Source organism: Neomonachus schauinslandi, chromosome 13, assembly GCF_002201575.2.
Source record: "Neomonachus schauinslandi chromosome 13, ASM220157v2, whole genome shotgun sequence".
In the NCBI taxonomy this organism is placed as follows: Eukaryota; Metazoa; Chordata; class Mammalia; order Carnivora; family Phocidae; genus Neomonachus; species Neomonachus schauinslandi.
Window position 1 is genome coordinate 53,021,605 of NC_058415.1, and position 18,358 is coordinate 53,039,962.

Below are 18,358 nucleotides of genomic sequence, written 5' to 3' on the forward strand. Positions count from 1 at the left end.
AGGTTGAAAAGTGTTCTCTATTTCCTGAAAACATTTAAAACTGGTATTTTTAAATTTAATGTTTGAATTATATTACTTCAAACTTTATATTTAATAGCATCTAACATTTTATCGTCTCCTACCTCAAATAGAATTCTTTGTCTGGGACCCTGCGGAAAATGTTTTTGACGTATGCCACTCCTCTTCACTTTATTTGGGAACTACCACTATAGGATGTAGCTTTACCACAAACTAATCTCAGTTTTGGCTTTCATAAACCCTAAAAACCTTGGCAGCCCCATCCACTGTGGGATACAAGGACATATCCTATGCATTTCCTTTCTTCCCTCTTTCGTTTAGCGCCTGGTATGTGATCCAAACATGGTAAATGAGATACATTATCTTTGATAGTGGAGGAGGTGGAATAAAGGGCCAGGATCAGATTGTGATTTTTAACTGTGACTGTAGCTGAGTGGAGAGTCCACATGTGCAATTAAGAATACTGCGAATACAAAGTATCTGACGTTGTCAGGAGCTGACCGGTGATGGTGACGGTTCCAACAGTAGCAATAGCAGCACAGTGGGATTACTCCTTGCCAGCAGATTGATTGTGACTAGCTCTATTTGGATCTCGACACAACCTGATTTTCTAGATTTTCTCTGAATTCTTCATTCTACTAGGGTCCTTTGAATAAATTTCTGCTGGCAGAATCCATTTCTGTTCTCTGTAACCAAAATCATCTGCTAGTATTCTTACCATAGCATGGAGAATGCTGCCCTTTATATAGCAGACATCATGTATTTACTATGCTTCCAGAGAAGACTGAGTAACCAGTTTGCTCCAGTTACACATAAGTATTACACATTTGTTTGTGGCCTAATGTTACTCTTCAATTCTAATATAGTTTCTTTTTGCCTGAAATAAGAATTATACATATGAAATATCAGCTAAGGGAGAGCTGCCATTAGCTCTTTATGGTAAAAAAAAAAAAAAAATCTATAAATGTGTATTCCTCCCTTCTCCCCAAAAAAGAAAAAGGAGCTATCATGGAATTCGTACAGATTTCAAGGGTATTTGGAGTGAGGTATTTTTCCACTGAAAGAAAATGATAAATGGAGTTGCATACAACTCTTATGTGAAAGTGAAAGACTTCAATGAGATTTTACATTGATAGAGTGCCTCAGGGTGTCAACTTCCAAAGGTAAAGTCTAGGGTCAGGAATTGACCCTTGGGGAAACCAATCTTTAAAGTTTTATAAAGGTCAAAGCATTTCACCTCAAAGTTGTTTCTTAATGGCTATTCTGGATCGTTGTATAGTCAATTTGATTGATTGTGCCATTTGAGACACCGAAAAGGAAAAAAAAAAAAAAAAACCTGCCAAAAATTGGTCAATATGTTGGCTACTTGTAAACCTAGGAAAAGAAAATTGTCCTTTTTTATGTTGAACTTCATGTAAAATTTTGTTTTATAGTGGAAAATACTGAGTCTGTAACAAACACCTAAAAATATTTTAAATGTCAACGCAGTTACCACATATATGTGCAGATATAAACACTCACACCAAAGTTTTCTATTTGTCTTTCTAATGCCTGTTTTTGCACATCTATCTTTTTGCCCTCCAGAACTGATATTTGTAATGATGGACAGGTTAAGCATATTATTGTATAAGAGCCCATGAAATACTAGGTTTAAGGTAATGGTAACAAGAACATCAGAAGACATTTCTCCCTTTGGCTCCCTAGTTTTGGAATGACATAAAATCAACTAGTATCCCCCTAATTATTATAAGATGAAATACAACAAAGTTACAATAGCAGAAAACAATGTTATCTGAAAGCCAATCAATGATTGGCTTTCTTACCTGAGCAATTTTTATTAACTATTGGAGAAAATTAATTATATGCTTGTTAAGGGCCAACTACTTAGTAATTATATAAACTTGAACAAGTTGGTTAATATCTCTGAACCTCAGATTCTTCCATTTCTAGCTGGTAACTTTATCCGTAAGACTGGGTAATACCAGCACCTCCTAGGATGGCTGTGAAATTTAAATGGGATAAGGTAAGTAAGCACTTAGCATCGTGGCTATCATAGTGATGCTCAAAGAATTTAGCAATAACGACCCTATGACTTGCAATGGCCCTCTTGACCATAAAGTATCTGACTCACATCAGTTAGAGCTCTTACCTCAGTAGACGAGGAGAGTGCCACTTTCCATAAATCTAGGACAGCCAAGTTTTCTTCCAGTGTTGAAGATTCCCATTTTAGTTCAGAAGCCCCGAAAGAAGTGGTTGACTTGGATTTAAGAACCATGAAGTATGAAAAAGAGACACCAGACATTAAAATCACACTCAGGAACTAAGTACCCACAATGAAGTTGAAGTAGGGACACTGAGACCCAGTCGAAAGAAAAATGGATTCATAGCTCGCATCTCTCACTGATTCCAAGTTCTAGCTCATGAAAGGAAATGGCAGGTAGAATTCTCCAGTTTTTTAAAATTATTTCACCCCTCCCCCATTTTTCTTTCTGTCTTTACTTTTTCTCTTGAGGAAGTCCTTCTCCCTCCCCCTGCTCACACACACTTTCTCTCTTTAAATAAATAAATAAATAAATGTTTTTTAAAAATAAATAAATTAGCTATACCTTCAAATTTCATCTCTGATACTTAGTTTTAAAGCCATACACAAATTTGTTCATCTGTGTCTGGCTCATTTCACTTAGCATCATGTCGTCCAGGTGCATCCCTGTTGTCACATATGGCAGGATTTCCTTCTTTTTAAAGGCTGAATAATATTGTCTTGCATATGTACACCAAATTTCTTTATCCATTCATTGGACACTTGGGTTGTTCCCACATCTTGGCTCTTAAAATTAATGATGTAATAAACATAAAAGTACAGATATGTCTTCAAGATCCTGATTTCAATTCCTTTGGCTTTATACCCAAAAGGGGAATTGTTGGTTCATAGAGTATTTCTATTTTTAATTTTTTGAGGAACTGCCATACTGTTTTCCCTAGTAGCTGCACCAATGATACCACTTATATGAGCAATCTAAAATCAAACTTGGAGAAGCAGGGAGTATAATGGTGGTTGCCAGGAGCCAGGGGAAGAGGGAAATGAGGAGTTATTAGTCAGCAGGTATAAAGTTTCAGTTCTACAAGATGAGTAAGTCTTAAAAATCTATACAGCATCGTGCTTATAGTTAACAATATTGTATATTTAAAAATTTGCTAAGAGAGTAGACTTTTTAATGTTTTCACAGAACAAATAGAGCAATAAATAGAGAAGGTGGGAGGATACTTTGGGAGATGATCAATATATTTATGGCATAGATCGTCATGGTTTCATGAGAGTATACTTATCTCCAAACTCAAATTGTATATATTAAATATGTATAGTGTTTTGTATGTCAGTCATACCTTAATAAAGTAGTTTGAAAAAAACAAACTATTTAGCCTTTCTTGGGCTCAGTGATAAATTTATAATCACTTTAGTCAGAAACGATTTGTTAATTTTGTTGAGTCTACTGCTTAAATTCTTTCATAATTATTTGCATATCTCTGTCCATACTGATTTCATTTTGCAATTCATAATCTAGTCTCTTACTTCCTTTCCAGCCATATACTCAAGCGTTTGTCTAGTGCAATACACACGGGCTGGCTTTATCTGTGGTTACTCAAATTTTCTTTTTATATTTTACATGCCCTTTGTTTTGAATGCCTTGCTTCCTCAACTACCTACCTAACATTTTTTTTGTCTTTCAGGATTTAACCAAAGTGATATCTTTGTCAAAGAATATCTTCTACAACTATCTCTCTGACCTATGACAGAATGGGATGTTTTATCCTTTGATTGCTATGGCATCATGTATTATCCTATTTTTTTAAGATCTTGTTCGCTAGAAACCTGTCTGTTGTGCTAGGGCTACACTCTTTTCCTTCCTGGATCTGTTCTCTAAAACCAATCGTTTGCACTCAAATGGCCCCATCAATTATTTAGCCTACTTGTGCTGTGGGAGGGATATATTTAACAGGAAAGACAGTGAAGGTAAAGAATCCCAATGTTTACAAATATCTACGGTCTTTGACCTCAGAAGTGAAGAAATACGAATAAATCAGTTCCTTGAGCCCTAGGATTCCATAGAAAACATATGGGTAACATAAGAGTTTCACTGCAAGGGATAGCTGATTGGAATTTTCATGTCTATAGCAAGATTAACAGCCATTTTTGTACACTGATAGGGCACTGGAAAGCAACTCACTCTGCTGCTGGTACAAGAATCTATGTGCTTGACCTCCATGTCCCGTGCACAGCATACCTGGTGTTCATGCAGAACTTGCTAAAAAAAAAAAAAAAACCTTAAAGTATAACAAAGGCCTATTTTTTTAGTTGAAAATATTCTTAAAAAGGGCAGTGGTTCCTCCCAGATGTTTAGAACTTACCTTTGAAGGAAATAAATAAAAATGTACACAAGAGGGAGGAAAAACCCATGATAGGTACATCATAAATTAGTGAATGTTCCCAGTGATTGTAAATGGAAGTGAGGAAAGGTTTTAGCCTTTTTAGCCAACTCTTTTAGGCTTTGAAGATTTAACAAAGCCAAGAATATCAAGATAGCACAGATGCCATCAGAGACAAATTGGTAACTTCTCTAGCTTAACTGATGATCGAAAAACAAAAGAATGAAATATTGGGTGATGACGCATGTAAAATTCTGCATTCTAGTGTTTGGGGTGCAGTTTAACAAGAGGATGTATTTAGAGGGCCAAAAGTGTGTCTGGCCAAAAGGCCCTGGATTTTCTGGGGATGGGCAGAAAGCATATCGCCAAAAAGCCAGGAGCTAGGGCAGGACCTCCAGATCAGTACCAGAGATGCAGAATTGTGCCATTTCCCCGAGCAGACTCAAATACATAGGAACACAGTTCTTAGATTGAGAGTAAAGGGAAGTAAAGCATGGGAAAGGCATTCAGGAAGTAGAGATGGACAGAGACAAATGGCTCAGAATATAGGTCCTTACTGAGGCGGGGAAAGTGTAAGGCAAATTTGTATAAAAATTCAACAAACATGGGCACTGGAGAGATAAAATTGACTTATTCAAATCTTTGAAGAACGTGAATGGAGTAATTTAAAGAATATTAGAAACTGTAAGTTTAGATACAGATACTAAAGTTAGAAAATGATGGGGAGAAAGGAAGATGTCGTAGGGGACACTTTCAGGCTGTGAAACAAGAAAAGCTTTTGGGGGATTTGGCAGAGGAGGATTGGCTCTAAGGAATCCAACCTAAACCCCACTTTCATAGATGCATCCATTGGTTTGAAGCAGAAAGACAAGACGTTCGAGAATATGTTACATTTGGACAGTGTCCAAGGGAGTGTTATGTGGAAATGATTAGAATACACGGAACTGAGGCCTTTCGTTCACTCTGTGACTTATTTGACCATTCGTTTTTTTTAAAATTATGTTAATCATCATACATTACATCATTAGTTTTTGATGTAGTGTTCCATGATTCATTGTTTGCATATAACACCCAGTGCTCCATTCAGTACGTGCCCTCCTTAATACCCATCAACGGGCTAAACCATCCCCCCGACCCCCCGCCCCTCTGAAACCCTCAGTTTGTTTCTCAGAGTCCATCATCTCTCATGGTTTGTCTCCCCGTCCGATTATTTGACCATTCTTGATAGGAGGTTCAGAATTTTTAGAGTTGCTCTCTTTACTCCTCTTCCCCACCTCCCAGCCCCTTACTACTTTTCATTTTCTTACCTGTATATGTTTACCTTTATTCTTACTAAGTATAAATGTATTATGAAATGACAAATATTGGTCACTAGTGGGATGGGTCCTACTGGTGAGGAAGTAGAAGTGGGGCTGAAGAGCTGGAAACAATTTGTCAGCCACCCAGGGGGAGGCACTTTACACATTGGATTCTCCAGTACTAGCTTGTTTTGCACAAGGGGATATTTGTCCAGTCTGTGATTCTGCCATCGGCTGGATATCTTTTCGTAAGGTCAAAGGTTGCTGAATGGAAATGGGTGCCTAAAATTGAATTCTAAGATCTGGTGGAAGAAGAACAAACTTGCAAGTCTTTATGAATTTGAGAAAGAGCACAGCTTTGACAAATAATTGATACAGGCTAGAGATAATATTTTTAAATGAACTCTGAATTTAGGAAGGAATACTTTTCTAGTTCAGAATCTGAGGATAGCATGCAGTTGAAGGTGATTTAGGGTCCAGGGAACATAGGTAAGAACTCTGTGGGATATAATGAATCCGAACCATAAAAGAGCTTTTATGGTTCAGTCTCAGTCAAGGGTTAGCTTGTGTGGATGATACTGAGATAGGAGGAGAGTTTTGAAATGACTGAAGAAGTGCCTGTCGAGGAAAATAAAGCGATTAGAAAATAGATCATAGAAGAAAAGTGGAATGTGCAACGTGGATTGTTTGAAGGGAATCAATTCCAGATTCTTCGCTTTCATTATACTGTTTTATAAAACTCCCTTAGAACTTGCCTGAATTCACACTAGCCCTTTCTGTACTTTATTATTTATTTATTTATTTATTTATTTTTTAAGATTTTATTTATTTGAGAGAGAGAGCACAAGAGGGGGGGAGCGGGAGAAGGAGAAGCAGACTCTCTGCTAAGCAGGGAGCCCGATGCGGGACTCGATCCCGGGACTCCAGGATCACGACCTGAGCCGAAGGCAGTTGCTTAACCAACTGAGCCACCCAGGCGCCCCCTTTTTGTACTTTAAACCATAAGGGCACACCCCTTGCTCTACCTCACCTAACCCAAATCTCATAATACTGCGTTGCCTCCTGGTGACAAGAGGATAATGTGCAAACAGCAGCACTGTTTTGGAGGAAGCTTCCCTTAATGGTTTTTCAAGCCATTCTAAATCATAGAGCTTACTGATTATGCTTGTTGGTACATTTTTCTTTAAGGCTAAAACTTGCCCTTATTGTGATGTACTGAATCCTCAACAACATAAGTTGTAGAGGCCATTGGCTCTCATGCTTTTAAACCAGTAGTTCTTCGTGGGAGGTGTTCTTGCTCCCTAGGTAACATTTGGCAATATCTAGAGACATGTTTTGTTGTTGTTGTTGTTGGGGTGTGTGTGTGTGTGTTGGTGCTACTGGCATCTAATGGGTAGAGGTCAGGGATGCTGCTGAACATAGTACAAATGCACAGAATCTCCACCCTCTGCCAATGTCAGTAGTTCAGAGGTTGTCGAGAAACCTTATTTTAAGTGTAAGTGGAATACCATATTTTTCAAAGCGCAAGAGATAAAATCTCCGGGTAATTAAGTTTATTGTTCCAGTGACAGTCATTTCTCTTTTATTATATATTAGAGAATATTTAATGCATTCTATTTAGTATTTTATTTTAATTAAAGATTTTATTTATTTATTTGAGACAGCAAGAAAGAGCGAGCACTACTGGGGGGACGGAGGACCTGAGGGAGAGGGAGAAGCAGACTCCCCACTGAGCAGGGAGCCCGATACAGGACTCGATCCCAGGACCCCCCAGATCATGACCTGAGCTGCAGGCAGATGCTTAACTGACTGAGCCACCCAGGCACCCCTATTTAGTATTTTAAAAACAAACTTCTTTAAACTTAAGACCAAAAGATATAGATATTAATTTAAAGGTGTGAGGAGAATGAAGTTGTCTTTCTCTCTGCCCAGAATAATAATTTTTCCTTAGATAGCCCATGGCTCACTCTGTCATGTCCATCAGCAATTTCTTACAATGTTTCCTTTTTAATGAGGTCTTCCCCAACCATACTATTTAAAATTATAATCTATCCCCACATCCATACACTCCTATTGCCCTTCTTTGCTTTAGTTTTCCATGTCACTTATCACCATACAGTATATGTTTTACTTCATTATTTTGAAGTAATAAAATAATACTCCCTCCTCCTACTTGAACATCCGTTCTGTTAGGATAGGGATATCCTGTTTCCTTCAAGGCTGCATTCCCCACAACTAAAGAATCTATTGCAAAAGTAGGTACTTAGTAAACATTTGTAAAATGAATGAAAAAATCCCATTGTAATGGGGCGAAAGCTTTGAAAAGATTCTAGAGAGAAGCTGGAAGGTAGTATGAGTGGGAAATGGACTGGGAAGCATACAGAGGAAATCCATGAACTTTTTCCTGCAGGATACCCAGGGAACGTGATTGAGCTTAGTAGCCAAGAGATGCCCCTCAGAGTTCTAGACTATCTGGAGAAATTGGAACTGTCCAGATCTGAAGAGTGAGCAACCAATAACCTAGCAAAGGAGAACAGACAGAAGGGCAGACTGACATGAAGAGCAATATTGAAAATAATACCAGGGGGAGCTCTGGTGAGAATTATTGAGCTTTTTACTTTAGCTGGTAGGTCGCCTGGCTTGGATTGACATTTAAAATTAAGATATATCCAAATTTCAGCATTTATCATGTACTATTTGGTACATGATATCTGGTAAACAAAAAGACACAGGCTCTGGCTTGACAAGTTTGTGATCATTTGCTGAGAACATACAGTAACAGGCTTTGGATAATCAGGCTGCAGGAGGGAAAGTGCCTGTTCTGTGGCAGGTATTCCAGGACTGATGGGCAAGAGAAGAAGGTCCAGGACATACCAAATGCTGAGGACAGGCCATTAGTAATGGAGTAAGGGCTTTTCAAAATGAGAAATACTTGCCAGTGTGCAGTGCCCCAGTTGGAATATTTTTGTGCAGTCTGTTGTGCTGGGGGAAAAACCTTCTATTTGCATACAGCTTCCCGCTGTGAAATTTTCACATGACCACGCTGGTTAAGAGACACTCTTTGTTGTGGAGCCATTGAAGTAACTGGAGAGACTGGTAAGGTCGCGTTGTTTGATTTTTTTTTTTTTTTTTAGTATTTTTAAATTTTTTAAATTATGTTAGTCACCATATAGTACATCATTAGTTTTTGATGTAGTGTTCCATGATTCATTGTTTGCATGTAACACCTAGTGCTCATTGCAACATGTGCCCTCCTTAATAGTTCGATGGAACCATTCATTCAACAGACGTTAATTGGTAACCTGCTCTGTGCTAATCAGTAAGTAGTGTGTCATGCTTAAGAACCCTGATGTTGAAGTCACGCAAATCACAGCTCTTACATTTTACAAAGCTGAATTTTTTGAGAAAGTTAATTTTTGCATCTCACTTTCAATATCTATAAAAGGAGGTAAATCATAGCTCCCACATATCCTGCTGGGCACTATTGCATGTCTATTGAGAAAGGCTTCCAGCAAAAAATGAGTTCAGTGAATGTATCAATACTTTTTTTGCCACTTCAATAAGGGAATAGAGATGCTGGGGAGAACATGGGGGATCACCCTATGTGTGACCTGTAGTTGGGGCTCAAAAATCTTTCCAAGAACTTAAATGTCCCCACTGGAAGTTCAGCTTAAATCTTGAAGTTGAATGTGACCTATAAAAAGCTATGTGAGGTGGTGTATAGATCACCTGTTCAGTATGTCATGTAGAACTATGCCAACATGCAGAAGAAAAAGTAGGTATTTTTGAAGCCTGTGCAACAGGGAAACCTTCACAGGATAAGCTATGTGGCTACACTGAATAATGTGAGCTGAGACCCTTCTCTTGAGGGTTACCTACAGGAAAGGGTGAAAGCCTTGTTAGCTTGTCATCACTGTAGATTCTGAATCATAAAGCAAAGAAATGTTGCTCCCATTCTGGACTGTGTATTCTCAAGGGATGTCTGCCTGCCTCTAGCTCTCTCTCCCTTTCTCCCTGTCTCTTTTTCATTGTTACTAATTTGATGGCCTATTCTGTAAACAGATGAATTTTGAAACATTGAGTCAAGGAAAAATATGTGGAAAAAAGGGTTACTGATAGATGGAATTAGAGGTATTAAAGATTAGACTGACCCCTAGACATGAAAAACAAAACAGTCAAAACTCTAAAGTCTCAGAGTTCTGTAATCTTGCCAGTGGATGTCTCTAAGGAAGTTAACTGAAGGAACTGAAGCCTTTGATTGGCCCTCAGATTTCTAACACAGCTAATTTGAGTTCCCTTTAGGGAAGTATTGGAGGAGAGGCTGCCCATCATACCTTGATTTGAATATGGTTAGCTTCCCAGTGTTAAATTATGGAAACTCCCTAACAATTGGATTGTTAGGGAATAGTCTACCCATTGCTATGGGCTATTTTTGCTGCATATTTTAAAAACAACCTTAAAGAAAATGCCAAAGAACAAGGAAGAGGTCAATAGTAATTAAATAAAACCTATTCCCACAATGGAAACGTGTGCTAAGCCATGTGGTTTCTAGGGTGACTTAGAATAGACAAATCACAAGTCAAGTTTATAAACCTCATGTTTGTGAATATCCTAATGTATCCCAAGAGTAAAAGATTTTGGATAACATAAATTACTGTTGTAAAAAGTTAAAAATAACAGCAGTAGTATTGACTTCATGGCTATGAAATTGTCTTTTTGTCTCATTGTGACTTGGTTTACTTATCTTTCTTAATTCTTGTTTACTTAAATTTTGGAAGTTGCTATTTATGTGTTTGGAATGTATTTTTACTCTAATGGTCTCCAGCTACTCTGTGGAATTTTTCAATTGGTGTAAAGAGAACTTGGCCAGGAATTGATAGTCATATTTATAGATTATCCATATTTGAGTATACGAATATGGATAGGGCCATTATTAGAAATTCACTATCCCATGTACTGATATACCTATAGTTAGCTTTTTTGTTTTCACTGGTTCTCTTCTTTCTCCTCTGGATCTTCTGTTCTTTTAAGTTTGCTGCTCATGTTTGGCATGTAATGTGGGATTGCTCTAGAAGTTCTTAAAACAGAAATGAGTCAAATATGAGACAGCTCGGTTGTTCAGAGTGTTATTCTCAATTTGTCTGTGTGCCTCATAATACTGAAATAATAGGCTCTCTTCAGTGTAAGAGTCTGAGGAACACTGATGATCAGGGCATCTTCAAAACAAAACATTGACAAGTATGCTTTTAACAACCCAGTTGACGTACGGGGACTACTGGTATCATGGAGAAGTGAGTAGCGTGAGCAGAGGCATCACCGCCAACACGTGCCGGTCATGCTGAATGTCCTGGGATGCATGACAGGCCACAGAACAAAGGCAAGAGGCATGAGAAGTGAGTTAAAAGCACTCTTGAGACTTAGGAAGAGTCAACATCCCAGCTGGAATTATCTAAAAATTTTTTCTCTGCTAAAAAAAAAACACAAAACAATGAAAAAACAAGGAGTGCTCTTATGTTATTGAATGAAATGCTCAGAGCAGAAACACTACAAGTCAGGAGGAAAAGCCTGTGGTCTGTAAATGCCCATAGAGTGTCTGTGGCATTTGGTGTTTGTTCAGTAGGGTAGTGAAAGTTTCATAAAGTTAGGATTATCAAGATTTAACTTGAGACTATATTGCTGTTATTTTCCTTTCTATCTCATTCTTCTTGTTGTTTGCATTTTTTTTCCCCAACAGGCATGTATAGTTCAGACACATTTTTTACTCCACCGTTAGCATATATATGCTGAATCTGAGCATGGATATCACAAGTGAGACTTGATCAGGAAGAGCATTCATAGAATACAATTGAGGGCAGAAAGGTAGTATCTGTGGCGTAGTTGGAAAGATACTCCTCGGGGCCTTAGTGACTGGATTCCTATTTTCAGTGAATAGGGACCCCCTGAATACCTTTACCAGACAAATATACAGCAGGATTTTCTATATCATCAGATAGTCTTTTTTAGACCAACACCTTTGTCCTGTGCATGGAATACTCTGACCATAGATTGGGAGACTAGTCCCTGAAAAATGGCATTCCAGAAAGGATATCCAGAAGGAGAAAAAAAAAAAGCTATCTAGATTTGATTGAGTGTCCATTAAATTCTAGCTAGAATTTCTTAGTACATGTGAATTGAAGCTGAGGGCATTATTAACTCGAAGAAACCCAGGGAATTTGAGAGATGGCTGAGACTGGTTAAAGTATATGAAATAACATAAAAATTCTTATTCAGAATGAGAAAATCTTATTCAGAGCTTGAAATTTGTCATTAAATCTGTTTATTGGGATTATATATTAGTTCTATGGCACGTATTTTTCGACATCAGAAAACTTTGGTAGTAAAATTGATGAGGAAGCTAAAATTACAGAATAACTCTAGAAGAGTGAGAAATGCTTAAATTTTCTAAGGCTGTGGACAGACAACTTCTGCTTTAGTTTAGGTTAAAGGGCTCACAGTACTCTGATTCCCTTGGTAAAAAAACAAAACAAAACAAAAATTGGAACAAAATGAAAAATTTTTCTGTGTGTCTAACGAAGAACAGTGACACAAGGAAGCTTTGATAAACTGAATTCCAGAGAAAGCAAAACCCTTCATAGGATGGCAGAGAGTTGCAGTGCTATTTCTGGAAATGAGCAGAGCGAGGAATCAGTTGCCACAGAAGCAGAGAATAGAGAGGGAAAAGACGATATAGTTGAGTATTGAATGACATAAGTTAGATGAATAGTATATAACCCTGAAGATCCCCAAATGCAAAAGTAAATTACTAGGACTAAAAATGCTCATACATCTTCATTTCTAACTTGTGCAAGACAGCAAGAGTGGAGAAGGGGTTAGAGAATGGAGAGAAATATGTTCTTAAACTTCCTTATGGTACTCGGATTCTGTGGCTGTACCTAAGTTAAATCAAAGCATGTTATCAAAGTATATCAAGTTAAAATTATATAAAATTACAGCCTCAATTGCTCCCAGTTCAAATAATGGCAAGACCAACACAAAGCACAGGAAGTTTTGGGTTGAACTAATTACAGATGAACTCAGCCTAATTAATGCTCATTCAAACCTCACTCATTTTGATGGAAGGAAGAAACTGAATGATCAGCCTCTCATCCTATCTCACAAAGGAGGGCACATGGCATGTTCTGCAGTAAAATAACACAATATTATTATACTTCTGTCTCAACTATTATAAACAATGTGTAGAGTAACCAAAAAAAAAAAAAAAATAAATAGGAAACTATGACTCCAAGTCAAGAGAAAACACAATTATTAGAAGGGTATGTAGATAATCAGTCATTGGAGCTAGCATACAAGTACCTCTAAAAGAAATATTTTAACTTTTTAAAAAAAATTAGGGAAAGATTTAAGTAAAAAAAAAACAAACAAAACAGGAATATCATGTAGGGAAATGAAAATTAAAATAGAATGAAGTACAGATTCTAAAGACAATATCTGGTATCAAAAATGCATTGGATGGATTTAAGAACAATTTGGTGACTAAAGAAGGAAAAATAACTGAACTTGAAGGCCAGTCAATAGAAATTGTCAAAACTTCAGAGGAGAGACAAAAGTATGTGGGGAAAAAAAATAAAGAAAAAGAAAAGAAAAAGAAAAAAAGAAAAAGGGATAATTGGATAATTAAGGGATAATTGCAAACAGCCTAACATAAATGCAAATGGAGTCTCAGAATTACAGGTGAGAGAGAGAATAAAGCTTATTTATTTATTTATTTATTTATTTAAAAAGGTTTTATTTGAGACAGAGGGAGAGTGGGAAGGGGCAGAGGGTGAGGGAGACTCCCCATTGAGCACAGAGCCTGATGCAGGGTTCAATCTCAGGACCCTGAGATTCCTGAGCTGAAACAAGATTTGGATGCTTAACCTACTGAGTCACCCCAGCACAATTTTATTTATTTATTTATTTATTTATTTATTTATTTATTTATTTATTTATTTATATTTTTTAAAGATTTTATTTATTTATTCATGAGAGACAGAGAGAGGCAGAGGGAGAAGCAGACTTCCAGTGGAGCAGGAAGCCTGATGCGGCACTCGATCCCAGGACTCTGGGATCATGACCTGAGCTGAAGGCAGACGCTTAACCATCTGAGCCACCCAAGCACCCAGCACAATTTTTTTTTTTAAAGATTTTATTTATTTGAGAGAGAGAATGACATAGAGATAGCATGAGAGGGGGGAGGGTCAGAGGGAGAAGCAGACTCCCTGCTGAGCAGGGAGCCTGATGTGGGACTTGATCCCGGGACTCCAGGATCATGACCTGAGCCGAAGGCAGTCACTTAACCAACTGAGCCACCCAGGCGCCCCAGCACAATTTTTTTTTAAAAAAGATTTTCGTTTTCAATTTTGAGGAAAATCATCAGCCCACTGATTAAAGAACCTGGCACAGACCAAGTAGGTTAAATAACCGCTATAATCAAACTGTTGAAAGACAAGAGGCAAGATAAAATACTAAAAACAAATAAAAATACCAATGATAGCAGGAGACATACAGATGAATAACAATAAGAAATAAAAGTTACTTCTCATCAGGAACAAGGCGAGGCAAGAAACAATAAAAGGACATCCTAAAATGCTGAAAGGAAAAAAATGTCAAAAAGTCTTTACCAGTGAAAATATATTTCGCAAATGAAAGCAAATAAGACATTTTAGATAAGGAAACCTAAGAAAATTTGTATCTAGCAGACTTACACTATATGAAAAGGTAAAAGAAATTCTTGAGACTAAAGCAAAAAAAGGAACAGAAACTGGGATTTTTTTTTTTAAGACCATTTCTGAGCTTTATTTTTTTTTAATTTTTTTATTGTTATGTTAATCCCCATACATTACATCATTAGTTTTAGATGTAGTGTTCCATGATTCATTGTTTGTGCATAACACCCAGTGGTCCATGCAGAACGTGCCCTCCTCAATACCCATCACCAGGCTAACCCATCCTCCCACCCCCCTCCCCTCTAGAACCCTCAGTTTGTTTTTCAGAGTCCATCGTCTCTCATGGTTCATCTACCCCTCCGATTTCCCCCCCTTCATTCTTCCCCTCCTACCACCTTCTTCTTTTTTTTTCTTAACATATATTGCATTATTTCTTTCAGAGGTACAGATCTGAGATTCAACAGTCTTGCACAATTCACAGCCCTTACCATAGCACATACCCTCGAAGTGTCTATCACCCAGTCACCCCATCCCTCCCACCCCACCCCCCACTCCAGCAACCCTCAGTTTGTTTCCTGCAATTAAGAATTCCTCATATCAGTGAGGTCATATGATACATGTCTTTCTCTGTTTGACTTATTTCGCTCAGCATAATACCCTCCAGTTCCATCCACGTCGTTGCAAATGGCAAGATCTCATTCCTTTTGATGGCTGCATAATATTCCATTGTATATATATACCACCTCTTCTTTATCCATTCATCTGTGGATGGACATCTTGGCTCTTTCCACAGTTTGGCTATTGTGGACATTGCTGCTATAAACATCGGGGTTCACGTACCCTTTCGGATCCCTACTTTTGTATCTTTGGGGTAAATACCCGGTAGTGCAATTGCTGGATCATAGGGTAGCTCTATTTTCAACTTTTTGAGGAACCTCCACACTGTTTTCCAGAATGGTTGCACCAGCTTGCATTCCCACCAACAGTGTAGGAGGGTTCCCCTTTCTCCGCATCCCTGCCAACATCTGTCATTTCCTGACTTGTTAATTTTAGCCATTCTGACTGGTGTGAGGTGGTATCTCATTGAGGTTTTGATTTGGATTTCCCTGATGCCGAGCAATGTTGAGCACCTTTTCGTGTGTCTGTTGGCCATTTGGATGTCTTCTTTGGAAAAATGTCTGTTCATGTCTTCTGCCCATTTCTTGATTGGATTCTTTGTTCTTTGGGTGTTGAGTTTGATGAGTTCTTTATAGATTTTGGATACTAGCCCTTTATCTGATATGTCATTTGCAAATATCTTCTCCCATTCTGTCAGTTGTCTTTTGGTTTTGTTGACTGTTTCCTTTGCTGTGCAAAAGCTTTTTATCTTGATGAAGTCCCAATAGTTCATTTTTGCCCTTGCTTCCCTTGCTTTGGCGATGTTTCTAGGAAGAAGTTGCTTCGGCTGAGGTCAAAGAGGTTGCTGCCTGTGTTCTCCTTTAGGATTTGGATGGACTCCTGTCTCACATTGAGGTCTTTCAACCATTTGGAGTCTATTTTTGTGTGTGGTGTCAGGAAATGGTCCAGTTTCATTCTTCTGCATGTGGCTGTCCAATTTTCTCAACACCATTTGTTGAAGAGACTGTCTTTGTTCCATTGGATATTCTTTCCTGCTTTGTCAAAGATGAGTTGACCATAGAGTGGAGGGTCCATTTCTGGGCTCTCTATTCTATTCCATTGATCTATGTGTCTGTTTTTGTGCCAGTACCATACTGTCTTGATGATGACAGCTTTGTAATAGAGCTGGAAGTCCGGAATTGGGATGCCACCAGCTTTGCTTTTCTTTTTCAACATTCCTCTGGCTATGCGGGGTCTTTTCTGGTTCCATACAAATTTTAGGATTATTTGTTCCATTTCTTTGAAAAAAGTGGATGGTGTTTTGATGGGGATTGCATTGAATGTGTAGATTGCTCTAGGTAGCATTGACATCTTCACAATATTTGTTCTTCCAATCCATGAGCATGGAAAGTTTTTCCATTTCTTTGTTTCTTCCTCAATTGCTTTCATGAGTATTTTATAGTTTTCTGAGTATAGATCCTTTGCCTCTTTGCTTAGATTTATTCCTAGGTATCTTATGGTTTTGGGTGCAATTGTAAATGGAATCAACTCCTTAATTTCCCTTTCTTCTGTCTTGTTGTTGGTGTATAGGAATGCCACTGATTTCTGTGCATTGATTTTATATCCTGCCACTTGACTGAATTCCTGTATGAGTTCTAGCAGTTTTGGGGTGGAGTCTTTGGGGTTTTCCACATAAAGTATCATATCCTCTGCAAAGAGTGAGAGTTTGACTTCTTCTTTGCTGATTTGGATGCCTTTGATTTCTTTTTGTTGTCTGATTGCTGTGGCTAGGACTTCCAATACTATGTTGAATAGTAGTGGTGATAGTGGACATCCCTGCCGCATTCCTGACTTTAGGGGGAAAGCTCTCAGTTTTTCCCCATTCAGAATGATACTCGCTATAGGTTTTTCATAGATAGCTTTTATGATATTGAGGTATGTACCCTCTATTCCTATACTCTGAAGAGTTTTGATCAAGAAAGGATGCGGTACTTTGTCAAATGCTTTTTCTGCATCTATTGAGAGGACCATACAGTTCTTGTTCTTTCTTTTATTAATGTATTGTATCACATTGATTGATTTGCAGATGTTGAACCAACCTTGCAGCCCAGGGATAAATCCCACTTGGTTGTGGTGAATAATCCTTTTAATGTACTGTTGGATCCTATTGGCTAGTATTTTGGTGAGAATTTTTGCATTGATGTTCATCAAGGATATTGGTCTGTAATTCTCCTTTTTGATGGGGTCTTTGTCTGGTTTTGGGATCAAGGTAATGCTGGCCTCATAAAATGAGTTCGGAAGTTTTCCTTCCATTTCTATTTTTTGGAACGGTTTCAGAAGAATAGGTATTAATTCTTCTTGAAATGTTTGGTAGAATTCCCCTGGGAAGCCATCTGGCCCTGGGCTTTTGTTTTTCGGGAGATTTTTGATGACTGCTTCAATTTCCTTAGTGGTTATAGGTCTGTTCAGGTTTTCTATTTCTTCCTGGTTCAGTTTTGGTAGTTGATACATCTCTAGGAATGCCTCCATTTCTTCCAGGTTATCTAATTTGCTGGCATAGAGTTGCTCATAATATGCTCTTATAATTGTTTGTATTTCTTGGTGTTGGTTGTGATCTCTCCTCTTTCATTCATGATTTTGTTGATTTGGGTCATTTCTCTTCTCTTTTTGATATGTCTGGCCAGGGGTTTATCCATCTTGTTAATTCTTTCAAAGAACCAGCTCCTAGTTTCGTTGATCTGTTCTACTGTTCTTTTAGTTTCTATTTCATTGATTTCTACTCTGATCTTTATGATTTCTCTTCTCCTGCTGGGTTTAGGCTTTATTTGCTGTTCTTTCTCCAGCTCCTTTAGGTGTAGGGTTAGGTTGTGTACTTGAGACCTTTCTTGTTTCTTGAGAAAGGCTTGTATTGCTATATACTTTCCTCTTAGGAATGCCTTTGCTGCATCCCAAAGATTTTGAATAGTTGTGTTTTCATTTTCATTGGTTTCCATGAATTTTTTTAATTCTTCTTTAATTTCCTGGTTGACCCATTCATTGTTCAGTAGGATGTTCTTTAGCCTACATGTATTTGAGTTCTTTTTGGCTTTCCTCTTGTGATTGAGTTCCAGTTTCAAAGCATTGTGGTCTGAAAATAGGCAGGGAATGATCCCAATCTTTTGGTACTGGTTTAGACCTGATTTATGACCTAGGATGTGATCGATTCTGGAGAATGTTCCATGGGCACTAGAGAAGAATGTGTATTCCATTGCTTTGGGATGGAATGTTCTGAATATGTCTGTGAAGTCCATTTGGTTGAAACTGGGATCTTAAAAG